The sequence below is a fragment of the Thalassophryne amazonica genome, chromosome 9 (assembly GCF_902500255.1).
Source record: "Thalassophryne amazonica chromosome 9, fThaAma1.1, whole genome shotgun sequence".
Lineage (NCBI taxonomy): Eukaryota > Metazoa > Chordata > Actinopteri > Batrachoidiformes > Batrachoididae > Thalassophryne > Thalassophryne amazonica.
Window position 1 is genome coordinate 16,609,812 of NC_047111.1, and position 16,106 is coordinate 16,625,917.

The window sequence follows — 16,106 nt, forward strand, 5'->3', positions numbered from 1 at the left end:
TTTTAAGTTGTCTGACTTTGGGGCACAACTCAAGACCTTGATAAAAAATAGACTTTAAAAAATTTCAGTGTCATTAAAAGCATTTTTAATTAAAAGAATGCTTTCCTTTTAAATTCTAGTAAGTTGTTTGTTTCCTCAACAATGGTGTTTGTGGCTCCTTGTTTTTTGTTTGTTTTTAAAAATATATGTATTTATTTATTTTGTAACTGCTAACTATGCACCAAACATTAGACATCAGCAGCAATAACGTTTTTCAACAGCAACGGTTGTAGGGGTACGATGGTTATCATTTTATTCATCTGTCTTTTACCACAAGGAGTGCCCCCTGCTGGCCACTAACAGCCACTGAAGCAGTATAGTTTATGTCTTAAGAGGACACTAATGATTGCATCACATCTGTTTACTGAAGTGCATAAAAGCATCTGAATTTTTTTTGTAATTTTTAAAAATATATAATTGTGCTAAAAGACTTGAGAGACGAAGTTGTAATTTGAGTGAAGCGTTTCTTGCAGAGCAGCGAGTCTGATGCCGAGCTTTAACCGCTGCATGTTTAAGTGTCCATCAGGAAGCATTTAAAACCAGCAGCTCCTTTCCCGTTCTCGGTAAGGCAGTCTTTCTCCGGATCCTCGACTCAATGTCTTTTTATTACTGCAAATTTTTTTTTTTTTTTTTTAATTTTACATCAGTAGATCAATACGGAGATAATTAACTTCCTCCATTAAAAACTCTTCAGTCCTCCTCAAAGTCGATTTTTACGGACTCCTTAAGTCTGGGACATAAAAATACAAATTATTTAGCTGTTCAGCCGCTGCGGCACTTCAGGCGTCGTAATTATCCCAAAACGTTGCTTCTTGACAGACGAAACAAAGTGATTTTGAAGCTTTGATGGGATTTGAAAGGAGACGCGTCGGCCGGATGTCGCGAGAAGCTTCTCAGTGACAGAAAGCACAGTCACTCGGCTCGTAATTATTTGGACATCAACAAGCCTTTTAGCATTTTAGTTGTTTGCAAAAGCAAGTAAAATATGCATATTTATGGTCAGAGTGCAGACTGCCGGTGTCAAGAGAACAGAGGAGTTAAACCATCAGTGAGTGGCTGAGTTGTTAACTCCTTCACTGCTGGAAGAACATTAAAGGGGACTTGTTATAAAACCTGTTCAGAGAGTTAATATGGGTGACAAAGTGCCTTTAAAAAATGCATATTACAGTTTGTACACAAAAATAATTTAAACGCTTCTAAAACTGTAACATATGGAATAAACTTCATATCATATTTTCCACACTGTAAGGCACGTTTATTTTTGGAACATGGTGCTACGGCTTCATGTAACAAGAAGCGAAATAAATTTAATCTGCACATTATTTATCCATATCACAAACACCACGTTAGCAAGCAGACTCTAATGAGCTAATTAATGTTATTGTACCAGGCACAAAATGAGAGTAAACTGTTTCTTGTCACCACTGAACAGATGATCATATGTGAGGTAAATGTGTGATGTAGGGATTTCCCGATCCGATCACGTGGTTTCAGACTCGATCGAAATCGGATGTTGCATCCCGATCAGGAATCCGATATAGATTTTATCCTCATTATTTTTGATCAGCGCTATTTCAAGGTCATTAATGCAGATTAATGGGCCTTTCATGTGTCGGAAGCATCAGAGGCATCAAGAATCGGTCTAAAAAGCATTATTTTCAATGAGACGCGTTGCTTTTTTGAGGCAATACGCGCTCCCGTCAGAAGCGGCGCTTTAGCTCGACTTTTGACACGACGCTTCTGACAGGAGCGCGTATTGCCGCTTGTCGACAGGCTGACGCTGTCAAAGTGCAACCCAATCTCTTTTTTTATTGAACAAAAGAAAAAACATAAGTTCAACCCAATCCAACTTTTGACGCTCTGAGCTATGACGTAGCTTTGCGCTGTCCAATAGGAACGATGCGTCGGGCCAAAACACGGAAGACTAGTGGCAGAAACCACTGATCTCTACAAAACAGATCGGTGCAGAAACCACTGATCTGTACAAAACAGGAATGTGTCACAGGACTTCTCATTTATAGAGCAGTTTTCTGAAGAAAAATCCTTGGAAATGTTTTTTGTTGTTGTTGTTTGTTACCTCAGAATTTCTGATTACTGTTTAAAAAGTTTAGAACACTTGTAATTAAATTAGCTAAATCAATAAATGGTTCTTTAGAAATCTTTCATCTGTAAATTAAAACCACCTGTTATTTCAGATTAGATAATTTCTTGTGTTGTGTGGGCCGCCAGAAGAGGAGGTACTGCTGGCCCACCACCAGAGGGCGCCCTGCCTGAAGTGCGGGCTTCAGGCACGAGAGGGCGCTGCTGCCACGGACACAACCGGGAGTGACAGCTGTCACACATCAACTCATGACAGCTGTCACCCATCTTCATTTCATCACTCCATAAAAGCCGGATGTCATCTCCACCTCGCTGCCGAGATATCATCTACCTGTGAAGGTAATTCTCTGCTAAACTGAAAACACTGACTAATAGTCTGAACTTCTTTGCAGCTGTTTTCCTGTAAGTGTTTCCTTGTCTGTGGGATTGGCGTTTGGTGTGATCAGCGACGGCTTCGCTTCACACCCCAACCAGATAAGTGGTTAGACAGGAGCTGCACGTGTGTGTGATTAGAGGTGGAGGTGACTTTCCACCTTCTGACTGTTTTTGTTACTGGGTGTGCACACACCCACATCTCACTGTTTGTGCTCCTCGCCAGCAGTACCAGATCCGACAGTCGGGGACGGTGATCACCTGGGAATTCGGGACTTGGCGGCTCCAGTATTCTCCGGGTTCTGTGGCGGTGGAAATCGTGTGGTTCCGGCTCTTCTCAGGACAGACGTCTTCTATCCTCGCGCCTGCCCACACGTCACCTTGGTGTATTGACTGCTGTCAGATTCTGTGATTGTCTGTATCATCGTTGTGCACATTCACAACATTAAATTGTTACCTTTTGGCTCATCTATTGACCGTTCATTTGCGCCCCCTGTTGTGGGTCCGTGTCACTACACTTTCCCCAACAGGATATCTCGGCCACGTCATGGATCCCGAGGGGCGTCAACCATCTGTTGGACAGCCAATGGAAGAGCAGGGTGCACAGGCGTCGGCTGGAGGCGTGATTGGTGAGTTGCAGCATATCCTCACTGCCTTTACCGCTCGGATGGACCTGATGACCGAGCAAAACATCATCCTTAATCGCAGGATAGAGGCTCTCACCGCGCAGGTGGAAGCGCGCGCTCAGGGCGCTGCTGCAGCTCCTCCTCCTGCCGATCCAGTGCCGAATACAGACATTCCACTGGTCATTCAACGACCCCCCCCAGCAGCCCCCCAGAGCCGTACGGAGGTTGTGTGGAGACGTGCGCGGACTTTCTTATGCAGTGTTCGCTCGTCTTTGCACAGCGTCCCGTGATGTACGCGTCTGACGCCAGTAAGGTGGCTTACGTGATTAATTTGCTTCGAGGTGAGGCACACGCTTGGGCTACAGCGCTTTGGGAACAAGTTTCACGGCTCCTTGCCTCTTATACTGGGTTTGTGAGGGAGCTCAGAACTGTTTTTGATCACCCCAACAGAGGCAAAACCGCGTCTACCGTGCTGCTGTCAATGAGACAGGGGTGTCGGAGCGCAGCCGAATATGCAGTCGACTTCCGCATCACAGCTGCGAGATCCGGCTGGAATATGACTGCGCTCCGCGCCGCCTTCATAAACGGACTGTCGTCGGTCCTGAAGGAGCACCTGGTGGCCAAGGAGGAACCGTGGGATTTGGACGGACTTATCGATCTAGTCATACGTTTAGACAATCGATTAGAAGAACGCCAACGGGAGCGAGGCGAAGGGTGTGGTCAGGCACAAGCCGTCCCTCTTCCTCCCGGGTCCGAAAGAGAGCTGTCTTCCCCACGCTCCACAGCCACAGCGCTCCGTGTGGCTACAGCTCCCCCTGCTGACGGTGCTAGGGACACGAGCAGGGCCACATTCAGACAGAGGAGGCTGGTCCGCGGGGAGTGCTTTGTCTGCGGCTCGAGTGAGCATCAGCAGAGAGTTTGCCCCAAACGGTCAAAACACAAACGCCCGCCCTTAGAGACTGGGCTGAGGGGGGGTCAAAACATTCACGTGGATCATACACATCTTTCAACACGACTCCCAGTTACAATCCTGAGCGAGGATTTAACCCTTCAAGCCCCAGCACTGGTGGACACGGGGTCAGAAGGGAATCTGCTGGATAGCAGATGGGCAAGGGAGGCAGGGCTCCCTCTGGTGGCGCTTTCTTCGCCAGTGAAGGTGCGAGCACTAGATGGCACTCTTCTCCCTTTTATCACACACAAGACACTACCTGTAACCCTGGTAGTGTCTGGGAATCACCGGGAGGAGATTGAGTTTTTTGTAACTCCTTCTACCTCCCGTGTGATTTTGGGCTTCCCATGGATGATTAAACACAATCCCTGGATTGATTGGCCGTCTGGGGTTGTGGCTCAGTGGAGCAAAACCTGCCACCGGAATTGTTTAGGATCCTTGGTTCCTCCCGGTGTAAACGCTAATGAGGAGGTTAAAGTCCCTCCCAATCTGACGGCAGTGCCGGTTGAGTACCACGATCTTGCTGATGTCTTCAGCAAGGATCTGGCGCTCACCCTTCCCCCGCACCGTCCGTACGATTGTACCATTGATTTGGTCCCGGGCGTTGAGTTCCAGTCCAGCAGGGTGTACAATCTCTCACGTCCCGAGCGCGAATCAATGGAGACCTACATCCGGGACTCATTAGCTGCCGGGTTGATCCGGAATTCCACCTGCCCGATGGGTGCAGGTTTCTTTTTTGTGGGCAAGAAAGATGGCGGACTCCGTCCATGCATTCATTACAGGGGGCTGAACGACATAACGGTTCGTAATCGATACCCTTTACCCCTGTTGGATTCAGTGTTCACGCCCTTGCCTGGAGCCCAAATTTTCACCAAACTGGACCTCAGGAATGCGTACCACCTGGTTCGGATCACGGTTTTCACTGACCATCGGAACCCGGAGTACATCAGGACCGCCAAGCGGCTGAACCCCAGGCAAGCCCGCTGGTCACTGTTCTTCGGGCGTTTTGACTTCCGAATCACCTACCGCCCCGGGACCAAGAACCAGAGATCGGATGCCTTGTCCCGGGTGCATGAAGATGAGGTCAAGACTGAGCTGTCGGATCCACCGGAGCCCATCATTCCAGAGTCCACTATCGTGGCCACCCTCACCTGGGACGTGGAGAAGACCGTCCGGGAGGCCCTGGCACGGAGCCCGGACCCCGGAACTGGACCAAAGAACCGTTTATACGTCCCACCAGAGGCCAGAGCTGCGGTCTTGGACTTCTGTCACGGGTCCAAGCTCTCCTGTCATCCAGGGGTGCGTAGGACCGTGGCAGTTGTCCGGCAGCGCTTTTGGTGTGCGTCCATGGAGGCCGACGTCCCGGAGTATGTCCAGGCCTGCACCACCTGTGCCAGGGGCAAGGCAGACCACTCCAAGACACAAGGGCTTCTGCAACCGCTTCCGGTGCCTCGTCGCCCCTGGTCTCACATTGGCCTGGACTTTGTCATGGGCCTCCCGCCGTCCCAGGGCATGACGACCATCTTCACGATAGTGGACCGTTTCTCCAAGGCGGCCCACTTCGTGGCCCTCCCGAAGCTCCCTACGGCCCAGGAGACAGCAGACCTCCTGGTCCACCACATCGTACGTCTGCATGGGATACCAACTGACATTGTCTCGGACCGTGGTCCGAGACGATGTCAGTTCTCCTCACAGGTTTGGAGGAGTTTCTGCAGAGAACTGGGGGCCAACGTGAGCCTCTCGTCTGGGTATCACCCTCAGACGAATGGACAGGCAGAGCGGGCCAACCAAGAACTTGAACAGGCCCTCCACTGTGTTACATCCGCGCACCCGTCGGCCTGGAGTCACCATCTGGCCTGGATCGAGTACGCCCATAACAGCCAGGTGTCCTCTGTCACCGGCCTCTCCCCATTTGAGGTGTGTCTGGGGTACCAGCCCCCATTGTTCCCCGTGGTGGATGGAGAGGTCGGTGTGCCCTTGGACCAGGCCCACCTACGAAGATGCCGTCGTGTGTGGCGCACCGCCCGTTCTGCCTTGTTGAAGGCCCGGATGAGGGCTAAGGCCCATGCAGACCGCCGGCGTTCCCCGGCCCCTGCATACCAGCCTGGGCAGGAGGTGTGGCTTTCAACGAAGGACATCCCCCTCCAAGTGGACTCACCCAAACTCAAGGACAGGTATATCGGTCCATTCAAGATCCTCAAAGTCCTCAGTCCAGCCACAGTGAAGCTTCAGCTCCCAGCTTCACTTTGGGTCCACCCAGTTTTTCATGTTTCCCGGATCAAGCCACACCACACCTCACCCCTCTGTGCTCCCGGACCGGCGCCGCCTCCTGCCCGGATCATCGATGGGTAGCCTGTATGGACGGTTCGCATGCTCCTGGACGTCCGTCGGAAGGGCCGGGGGTTTCAGTATCTGGTGGACTGGGAGGGGTATGGACCTGAGGAACGCTCCTGGGTGAAGAGGAGCTTCATCCTGGACCCCGACCTCCTGGCCGACTTCTACCGACGTCACCCGGACAAGCCTGGCGCCCGTTGAGGGGGGGGTCCTGTTGTGTGGGCCGCCAGAAGAGGAGGTACTGCAGGCCTACCACCAGAGGGCGCCCTGCCTGAAGTGCGGGCTTCAGGCACGAGAGGGCGCTGCCGCCACAGACACAACCGGGAGTGACAGCTGTCACACATCAACTCATGACAGCTGTCACCCATCTTCATTTCATCACTCCATAAAAGCCGGATGTCATCTCCACCTCGCTGCCAAGATATCATCTACCTGTGAAGGTAATTCTCTGCTAAACTGAAAACACTGACTAATAGTCTGAACTTCTTTGCAGCCGTTTTCCTGTAAGTGTTTCCTTATCTGTGGGATTGGCGTTTGGTGTGATCAGCGACGGCTTCGCTTCACACCCCAACCAGATAAGTGGTTAGACAGGCGCTGCACGTGTGTGTGATTAGAGGTGGAGGTGACTTTCCACCTTCTGACTGTTTTTGTTACTGGGTGTGCACACACCCACATCTCACTGTTTGTGTTCCTCGCCAGCAGCACCAGATCCGACAGTCGGGGACGGTGATCACCTGGGAATTCGGGACTTGGCGGCTCCAGTATTCTCCGGGTTCTGTGGCGGTGGAAATCGTGTGGTTCCGGCTCTTCTCAGGACAGACGTCTTCTATCCTCGAGCCTGCCCACACGTCACCTTGGTGTATTGACTGCTGTCAGATTTTGTGATTGTCTGTATCATCGTTGTGCACATTCACAACATTAAATTGTTACCTTTTGGCTCATCTATTGACCGTTCATTTGCGCCCCCTGTTGTGGGTCCGTGTCACTACACTTTCCCCAACATCTTGTTTAACATAAGGAACCTTGGACATTTATTTTTAGACAAAATAACATGGAAATTTGTACATTTTTAAAGTCTGGTAGATTATTACTTGATTGCTCAAGCTACCTCGAGGAGACGTGCACTGTTTAAGTGATAAATAATAAAATAAGGTGATTAAAATGAAAATATTATATATTTAGCATGTGTTCATTGTTCATTCAGTTTTTTAAAGTATCGGAGCGGGACTCGGTATCGGCAGATACTCAGAATCAGATGACTTGGAATCGGATCGGGGCCAAAAAAGCTGATCGGGACATCCCTTGATGTAACCCTGTGCATTATTTAGTTATTTGTTTTTAATGCAAATAGTCTATTAGCCAGCAGATGCTAAGGAGTTAGTTAATGTTAATGTTAGTTAATGCACCAAACACAAGTGGACTGCTTTTTTTGGTCACTGAACAGACAATCATACCTAAACATTTGAAAATATACGATACACTTTATTGTCCCTTCCGGGAAATTTGTCTTGGACTCCAAGAGCTGCACAAATAAAACTGCCATGGCATAATTACATAACTCATGCATATAGCACATAACTTAATACACACACCAATATTGTACATATCCTTTTTGCACAACAGTCTTGCACAGATGGCTCATGCATATTGCACGTTTTGCAAAACATTTGTTAACGATAATGGCCAACTTAGCTAACTTGCAGTTACTGTTCTTGTTGTTTCATAGAGTCCAAACAAGTGTTTTCCAAGTAGTGTAAAAGTTACATTGTTCTTATTCCAGAGCATGGTCTTTCAGATGGAGAGCATGATTTATTAAATTTACTGAGGCAACAAATGCTTTTCTCATTCAGAACTGCTGCTTGTTCATCTTCTGCTCAGCAGCGTGACTCACAGTACCTCATTCAGTACACAGCAGCAACTTGTCACGCTTGAAGATGTTGCCATCTTGTGGCCACAGATAATAATACAGTATTTTTGTATATAATTTTCAAGATTATTGCTGGTTTTGCTCTTTTAAATGAACTAAAAAAGAAACACAACTAATAAAATAATAAATAAATAAGATTTCACAACTTAAGTACAATTAACATAAAAACTGCCTGTTAATGGTTTAGTTTGACCTCCTCAGACGACATCAGTTTGGGTTTTCTCAGTGGTTTTAATTTGGTCTTGTGTTAAACTTGTGTTTGCTGCATTTATGCAGTTTTGCTTCATGTTTTCCATCAGCAGATTTTGATTTATGTCATTCATACGGCCGAAGAAAACACACGCCATCGTTCAATCAGCAAAAATGATGACAAAACCAACTCTGTCCAACATCAGTGTTTGTTGTTTCAGCTCGAGGTTCCGACTCACAAATGTTTTACTTTGACAGGATTAAGAATTAACAGCACATTTGGAGACAAACCGCTTTGTGCTGACGTAGACGGCGTTTGTCAGATTTAAAAAAAAAATCACAGTGGAAGATTATTTTTAAACCAAACAGCCGGCTGTGATTTCTTTTTTTCTGTCATGTGAGAACAAAAAAAACAGGTGTGGCTCTGAGTCTCACAGGAGGACACACACGTCCCCAAAGACACTGATACTTCCAAACACGCTTAAACGCAGCAGCTCAGTCACTGCAGCGTCCATTTTAAGCAAAGGGTCGTCGGTTCAATCCTTAGGTGCAGCTGAGTATCACAGTGTCTGAACCCCGAAACCGCTTGACCTTAAAGCATTTTCACCCATTTGACCTCATAGAATAAGAGATAAAGAGGGTTAAATGGACAATATATTATTTTTAAAACTATCAGTGGAAACATCAGTCACGGGTTCGATGAAAATATGGTTCAGGATTTTGTCCTGCGTTTGTAAAAATACAAATGAAGCGTCCAGGTTTAAATAATTATGTCAGCTGTTTTAAACTTTACAACATAAACATACCATAAACTACAAAAAAAAAACCTTTTTAAAAGCTTCAGGGTCGAGGGGGACACTTGTCTTAATCATATGACCAAAGCAGATGGTCACCCCACTGAGCCTGACCTACCTGAGGTTTCTTCTCATAACAAAAAAACGAGTGCTTTACAGTGATGCCTCACATCTACCTCCCCGGCTGAGGTCAGTGCCTATTTACAACCAGTTGAACTGAGTCAATGCAGATTAAGCATTTTGTCCAAGGACACAGACAGGTAGTGTGAGTGGGATTCGATCCCATGTCTACGTATTGGCAGACCAGCTACCTGCTCTCTCAGAGGCTGAGTCATGTCTACACATGCACGTTGGTGCAACTTATTTTATAATTTGGTGCCTAAAAATTAAATTTAACTCAACATTAATGATGTTATCTGGAAACAGCTCATCAGATCAGTTAGCATTTAGCAGTTAGCATTCTGTCTTCTGTATACACTGGTGGGCACAGATAACCAAAAAATTTACTTCAATAACAGATAATCAGATAATTGAAAAGTTATTTTTGATAAAGAAAGTTACAGATAACCGATAAATTCCAGTATGGTCTCTGGTACATTTGCAACTACTAACAAACTGAATTTGAGTTTTAACACCACAATCACTTCTGGTAGCATCAAAAGCGACAACAGACCCAAACAATGAGCCCGCAACTTTGTCTTTGCTGGGCACAGCATATATCCACACTAAAACCTTAAAAAATTAGCGCATTTCTTTAAAACTAAAACATATATCTGATATTTTCACTTTATAAAACTTCAGACATGACATTAATTTAAATAACTTGTCCGGCATTAGTTTGGTTAAAAGTGAACCATAAGTTAAAAATGTACAGTAGTGTTCAGAATAATAGTAGTGCTATGTGACTAAAAAGATTAATCCAGGTTTTGAGTATATTTCTTATTGTTACATGGGAAACAAGGTACCAGTAGATTCAGTAGATTCTCACAAATCCAACAAGACCAAGCATTCATGATATGCACACTCTTAAGGCTATGAAATTGGGCTATTAGTAAAAAAAAAAGTAGAAAAGGGGGTGTTCACAATAATAGTAGCATCTGCTGTTGATGCTACAAACTCAAAACTGTTATGTTCAAACTGCTTTTTTAGCAATCCTGTGAATCACTAAACTAGTATTTAGTTGTATAACCACAGTTTTTCATGATTTCTTCACATCTGCGAGGCATTAATTTTGTTGGTTTGGAACCAAGATTTTGCTCGTTTACTAGTGTGCTTGGGGTCATTGTCTTGTTGAAACACCCATTTCAACGGCATGTCCTCTTCAGCATAAGGCAACATGACCTCTTCAAGTATTTTGACATATCCAAACTGATCCATGATACCTGGTATGCGATATATAGGCCCAACACCATAGTAGGAGAAACATGCCCATATCATGATGCTTGCACCACCATGCTTCACTGTCTTCACTGTGAACTGTGGCTTGAATTCAGAGTTTGGGGGTCGTCTCACAAACTGTCTGCAGCCCTTGGACCCAAAAAACAATTTTACTCTCATCAGTCCACAAAATATTCCTCCATTTCTCTTTAGGCCAGTTGATGTGTTCTTTGGTAAATTGTAACCTCTTCTGCACGTCTTTTATTTAACAGAGGGACTTTGCGGGGGATTCTTGCAAATAAATTAGCTTCACACAGGCGTCTTCTAACTGTCACAGCAATTACAGGTAACTCCAGACTGTCTTTGATCATCCTGGAGCTGATCAATGGGTGAGCCTTTGCCATTCTGGTTATACTTCTATCCATTTTGATGGTTGTTTTCCGTTTTCTCTGTTTGTTTGTTTTTTTTGTCCATTTTAAAGCATTGGAGCTCATTGTAGATGAACACCCTATAATTTTTTGCACCTGCGTACAAATTTTCCCCTCTCCAATCAACTTTTTAATCAAACTACGCTGTTCTTCTGAACAATGTCTTGAACATCTCATTTTCCTCAGGCTTTCAAGGAGAAAAGCATGTTCAACAGGTGCTGGCTTCATCCTTACATAGGGGACACCTGATTCACACCTGTTTGTTCCACAGAATTGATGAACTCACTGACTGAATGCCACACTACTATCATTGTGAACACCCCCTTTTCTACTTTTTTTTTTTTTTTACTAATAGCCGAATTTCATAGCCTTAAGAGTGTGCATATCATGAATGTTTGGTCTTGTTGGATTTGTGAGAATCTACTGGTATCTTGTTTCCCATGTAACAATAAGAAATATACTCAAAACCTGAATTAATCCTTTTAATCACATAGCACTACTATTATTCTTAACACTACTGTATGCCTCTGGATGACTTGGGTGATATTGCCCTCGTATCAGTATGGGGTTAAAAGAAATTAGTTTTTTTTGGGGGGGGGGGACCAGTTCTCCTTTGCCTGCAGAGGATAGAGTGGTGTCTTCTTAAAGCAGCTCTTCTCTGTTTTGCAGACGGTAGAACTACACATCAGCTACGAAACATTTAACAGGTAGGTGCTCAACTGATTTTAAGTTTTATAGATATTTGTAGCTGTTCAGCTTTATTTACCACGTTATCGGTCTAAAAATTATCGGACAAAAATTTATCGCAAGATAATTAGTCCAATAATGGTTTTTAAAGTTATCTAAGAAGATAATCCAATAATGAAAACATTATCTTCGATAATTATCGGTTATCGGATTATCGTAACTGTGCCCACGACTGCTTATTTACATGATATTTTATGGGCCCTATCTTCTGCCATGCACTTAACAGTGCACAATGCAGCGTGCCGTTGCTAATGTCCAGCTGACCTACAAACAAACATCCAGTGGCCATGAAGTCTGGTGACGGGTTTGTTCCTTCACAGCCGCGCTGCATGTGAGTCTCTGTCAGGTCGTCCTGTCAACGTCACTGGGTCACGTCGAAAGTCACAACTTTGTTCTGAAGCCGAGGATGCTTCAGCGGTTTAGACCGAGACAGAAACATGTCCAGCGTCTCTGAATCACGTCTTCCTCCTCCTCTGAGCCTAGAGGGGGAGGAAGAGGAGGAAGATGAAGATGAAGAGAAACTGGTGGATGACGAAGAGGAGCAGGAGGATATGGAGGAGCAGCTGGAGATGCGGGAAGGAGGAGGAACTAGAGGTGGAGGATGAAGAGGAGCAGTTGTAGGAAGATGAGGAGGAGCAGTAGGGATGGGTATTGATAAGATTTTATCAATATCGATGCCATTATCGGTTCCGCTTATTGATCCGATTCCCTTATCGATACCTCCTGTGAATTTTCTGTGTACTAAAAGTAGGCTGTGCAGGTTTTCTATGTCAACAATATTTTAAATCGGTCACTGGATCCTTGATCTCTGGACATAAATAAAAATAAATAAAATCTGTAGTTTTTGTCAAAAGCATTTCCTTTCAGACATTTTGGCATGAATGTCGCTTCGTACCTCTGAGCTGAGCTCAGCCGGCTGCTGCACGTCAGAGCAGGACGTCTCATTTTTGGAGGAAAAAAAACATTTTGATCGATTGCAGTTTGTTTGTATTACATTTGGAAAGAGGTGTCACTTGATTTAAACGGCGATTCACTTTGAAGTTATTAATTCTGGCTGGACTCTAACGTAACTCGGCAGAGAGAGGCGCAGCATTTGGAGCTGTGCGAATGGAAGGGGGGATGATTCTCATTTCTTTCTTGCAGCAAGACAAGAGTCCCAGTTACTGACTTTAATCAGCACAAAAGTGACTCACGATTGACATCTTTAAATGACTTTGAGAGGGTTAAGAAGCAGATTTCCACTTCTGAAAAGCAGTGAAGCAAAGAACCAATGAAGCAGCGGGTTGGAGCACTGCTTCATTGGTTCAACTTCAAAGCAGAGCCGCGCTGCAGAAGTGGTTGATTACAGAGCTGCTGCAGGGTCTGCAATCAACACAGAGAAATGATCATTTTCCTGACAAACACCCCCAAAAATAACGGCCGCTCTGAAGGACCGATAAGGGAATCGTTAAGCAAAAAGACTATTGATATCAATGGATCGAATCATTTCTTAACGATTCTCGAAAAGAACTGGTTCCCAATACCCAACCCTAAGGAGCAGCTGGAGATGCAGGAGGAGGAGGAGGAACAAGAGATGGAGGCTCAGGATGGACAGGAGCAGGATGAGGAGGAGCAGGTGGAGGTGGCGGCTGTGACAGGAGCTCCATGTCCTCCTTTGCCTCATCTGTCAGTGTCTCCAGGCAGGTCAGATGAGTTCCTCGGGGAGTGTGATTTCCTGATGTCATGTGGGTCGTCTCTGGCGAGTCTTTCACGACTTCATGTTTCTTGGAAACAAAGACCAAAGGAACAAAAACAATTTGTCTCAGCAGAGACGACGAATGAGACAAGCAGGGAGACAATTTGTACTTCAGCAAAGTTTTATTCACATTCATCTGATAAACTTCAGAAACTGTATCCAACCTTCACAATATTTACTTAGACAAAAAAATACATCAAATAAAGACAGATGGTTAATTGATTAATTGATAGATTGGTAGGGAGAAAAAGATAAATGTTCGATCATCACAGAAACATCAGTTTCACTCTTGGATCCCCAAACTTATTTAGTAGTTTCCATTTAATCACCTTTATTCCTTTTTGTTCGATGTGATTTCAAACTCCAGTCAAATCGCTCAGTTTGTGAGCTGGTTTTGTGATGCTACTTGAAAAAGCCACTTTCTTCTTAGACTGTGACCTTAAAATGGAATCAGTCAATCAGTCATGATGGTGAATGTGTTTGTGTTGATCATTTGTACGATGAAGTGCAGCTGGTTAAAAATGAATATGGATTTAAATCAAATTATTTTTATGTACTTATTTCTTTTTTACAAATAACATCAGTAGTTCATCTCTGTATTTACACCCAACTCAAGACAAAAGATCTTGAGCCCATTCAAAAAAAATCTAAATAATCTGTGTACAAATCATTCATTCAAGAGCACAAATTAATTAGTCAAGAGCAGATATTAATTTGAAGGCATGAATTATTCATTTCAGAGCATACTTTAATTTGAGAACATAATTAATTCTAGAAAAATTAATGCTTAATTCCAAAACATAATTAAAGTATGATGAGAACATGTACGAGGTCTGTGAGAAAAGTATTGTACCTTTTTATTTTTTTCAAAAACTATATGGATTTGATTCATGTTTTTACGTCAGTCAAGCTTGAACCTTCGTGCGCATGCGTGAGTTTTTCCACGCCTGTCAGTTGCGTCATTCACCTGTGAGCACGCCTTGTGGGAGGAGTGGTCCAGCCCCCTCGTTGGATTTTCATTGTCAGGAAATGGCGGAATGATTTGGGCTTTTTTGACCATCAGAATTTTTTCAGAAACTGTTAGAGACAAGCAGCTGGAAACCATTCGAAAAATTTATCTGGCTTTCGGTGAAAATTTTACGGGCTTCACAGAGAATAAGGAGTGTTACTACAGCTTTAAGGACACCCCACAATGGCGCACGGTGCGCCGCTCTCCGAACTGCCATCGAGAGGCAGAAACCACCACATCATTTCTAAACAGATGGCTGTGTGGAGCCGGGACCGTCGTGTGCAATTTCTCTGGTTATCACAAGAGCTGGACATCAGCCATTTTCCATCAGATTTCACTTTTAACAAGAGATTTTGTCATGGAAAGCCGCGCGGCGGCTTCGTGCGTCATAACCGATTCGCTGATCGAGTGAGACAAAGGAACACCTCCGTTTCGGAGTGTTAAAGGACAAGTTGGGACATGTCCAGCTCTCCACAATTTCTCTTATACTCACTGGGCTGGTAAGCACTGAAAGCCGAGATAGGCATGTCCCAACTTGTCCCCTGGCACTCCGAAACGGAGGTGTTCCTTTGTCTCGCTTGATCAGCGAATCGGTCCTGACGCGCGAAGCCTCCACGCGGCTTTCCATGACAAAATCTCTTGTTAAAAGTGAAATCTGCCGGAAAATGGCTGATGTCCAACTCTTGTGATAACCAGAGAAATTGCACACGACGGTCCCGGCTCCACACAGCCATCCTTTTAGAAATGATGTGGTGGTTTCTGCCTCTCGATGGTGGCTCGGAGCGTGGCGCGCCCTTAAAGCTGTAGTAACAGTCCTTATTCTCTGTGAAGCCCGTAAAATTTTCACCGAAAGCCAGATAAATTTTTCGAATGGTTTCCAGCTGGTTGTCTCTAACAGTTTCTGAAAAAATTCTGATGGAAAAAAAGCCCAAATCATTCCGCCATTTCCTGACAATGAAAATCCAATGAGGGGGCTGGACCACTCCTCCCACAAGGCGTGCTCACAGGCGAATGACGCAACCGACAGGCGTAGAAAAACTCACGCATGCGCACGAAGGTTCAAGCTTGGCTGGCATAAAACATATGAATCAAATCCATATAGTTTTTGAAAAAAATAAAAAGGTCCGTTACTTTTCTCACAGACCTCGTATAGTATTTTGACAGGCTGCACCTGTCAAAAAGTGCCTCTTTTGTGTGTGTGTCAATTTGATTTTTTTTTTTTTCCCCTTCCATCAGCTCGTTGATTGTGAATATTTTGCATTGTTATAGAGTCCTTGTATTCTTTGACTTTCTTTGTTTGGTGATTTGATTACTGGGAAAGCCAGATATCATAATAATAATAATAATAATTTATGATGATTATTATTGATCTTCTGTACAGTTTGTACTGGGGTATAAATCACAGGACCTGCCAAGCTAGTGTAAAACAAAACAAACAAAAAAACAGCAGACTTCAAGAGTTTGGAACAGTGATTATGAC

The 16,106-nt window shown here is 44.8% G+C and overlaps 1 protein-coding gene across 1 annotated transcript in view; it reads left to right on the forward strand.

Annotated features, from left to right (window-relative positions):
* capn5b (calpain 5b) overlaps positions 1–16,106 on the forward strand; it is a 91,609-nt gene that overhangs the window by 34,571 nt on the left and 40,932 nt on the right. The gene's annotated exons all lie outside the window — the stretch shown is intronic.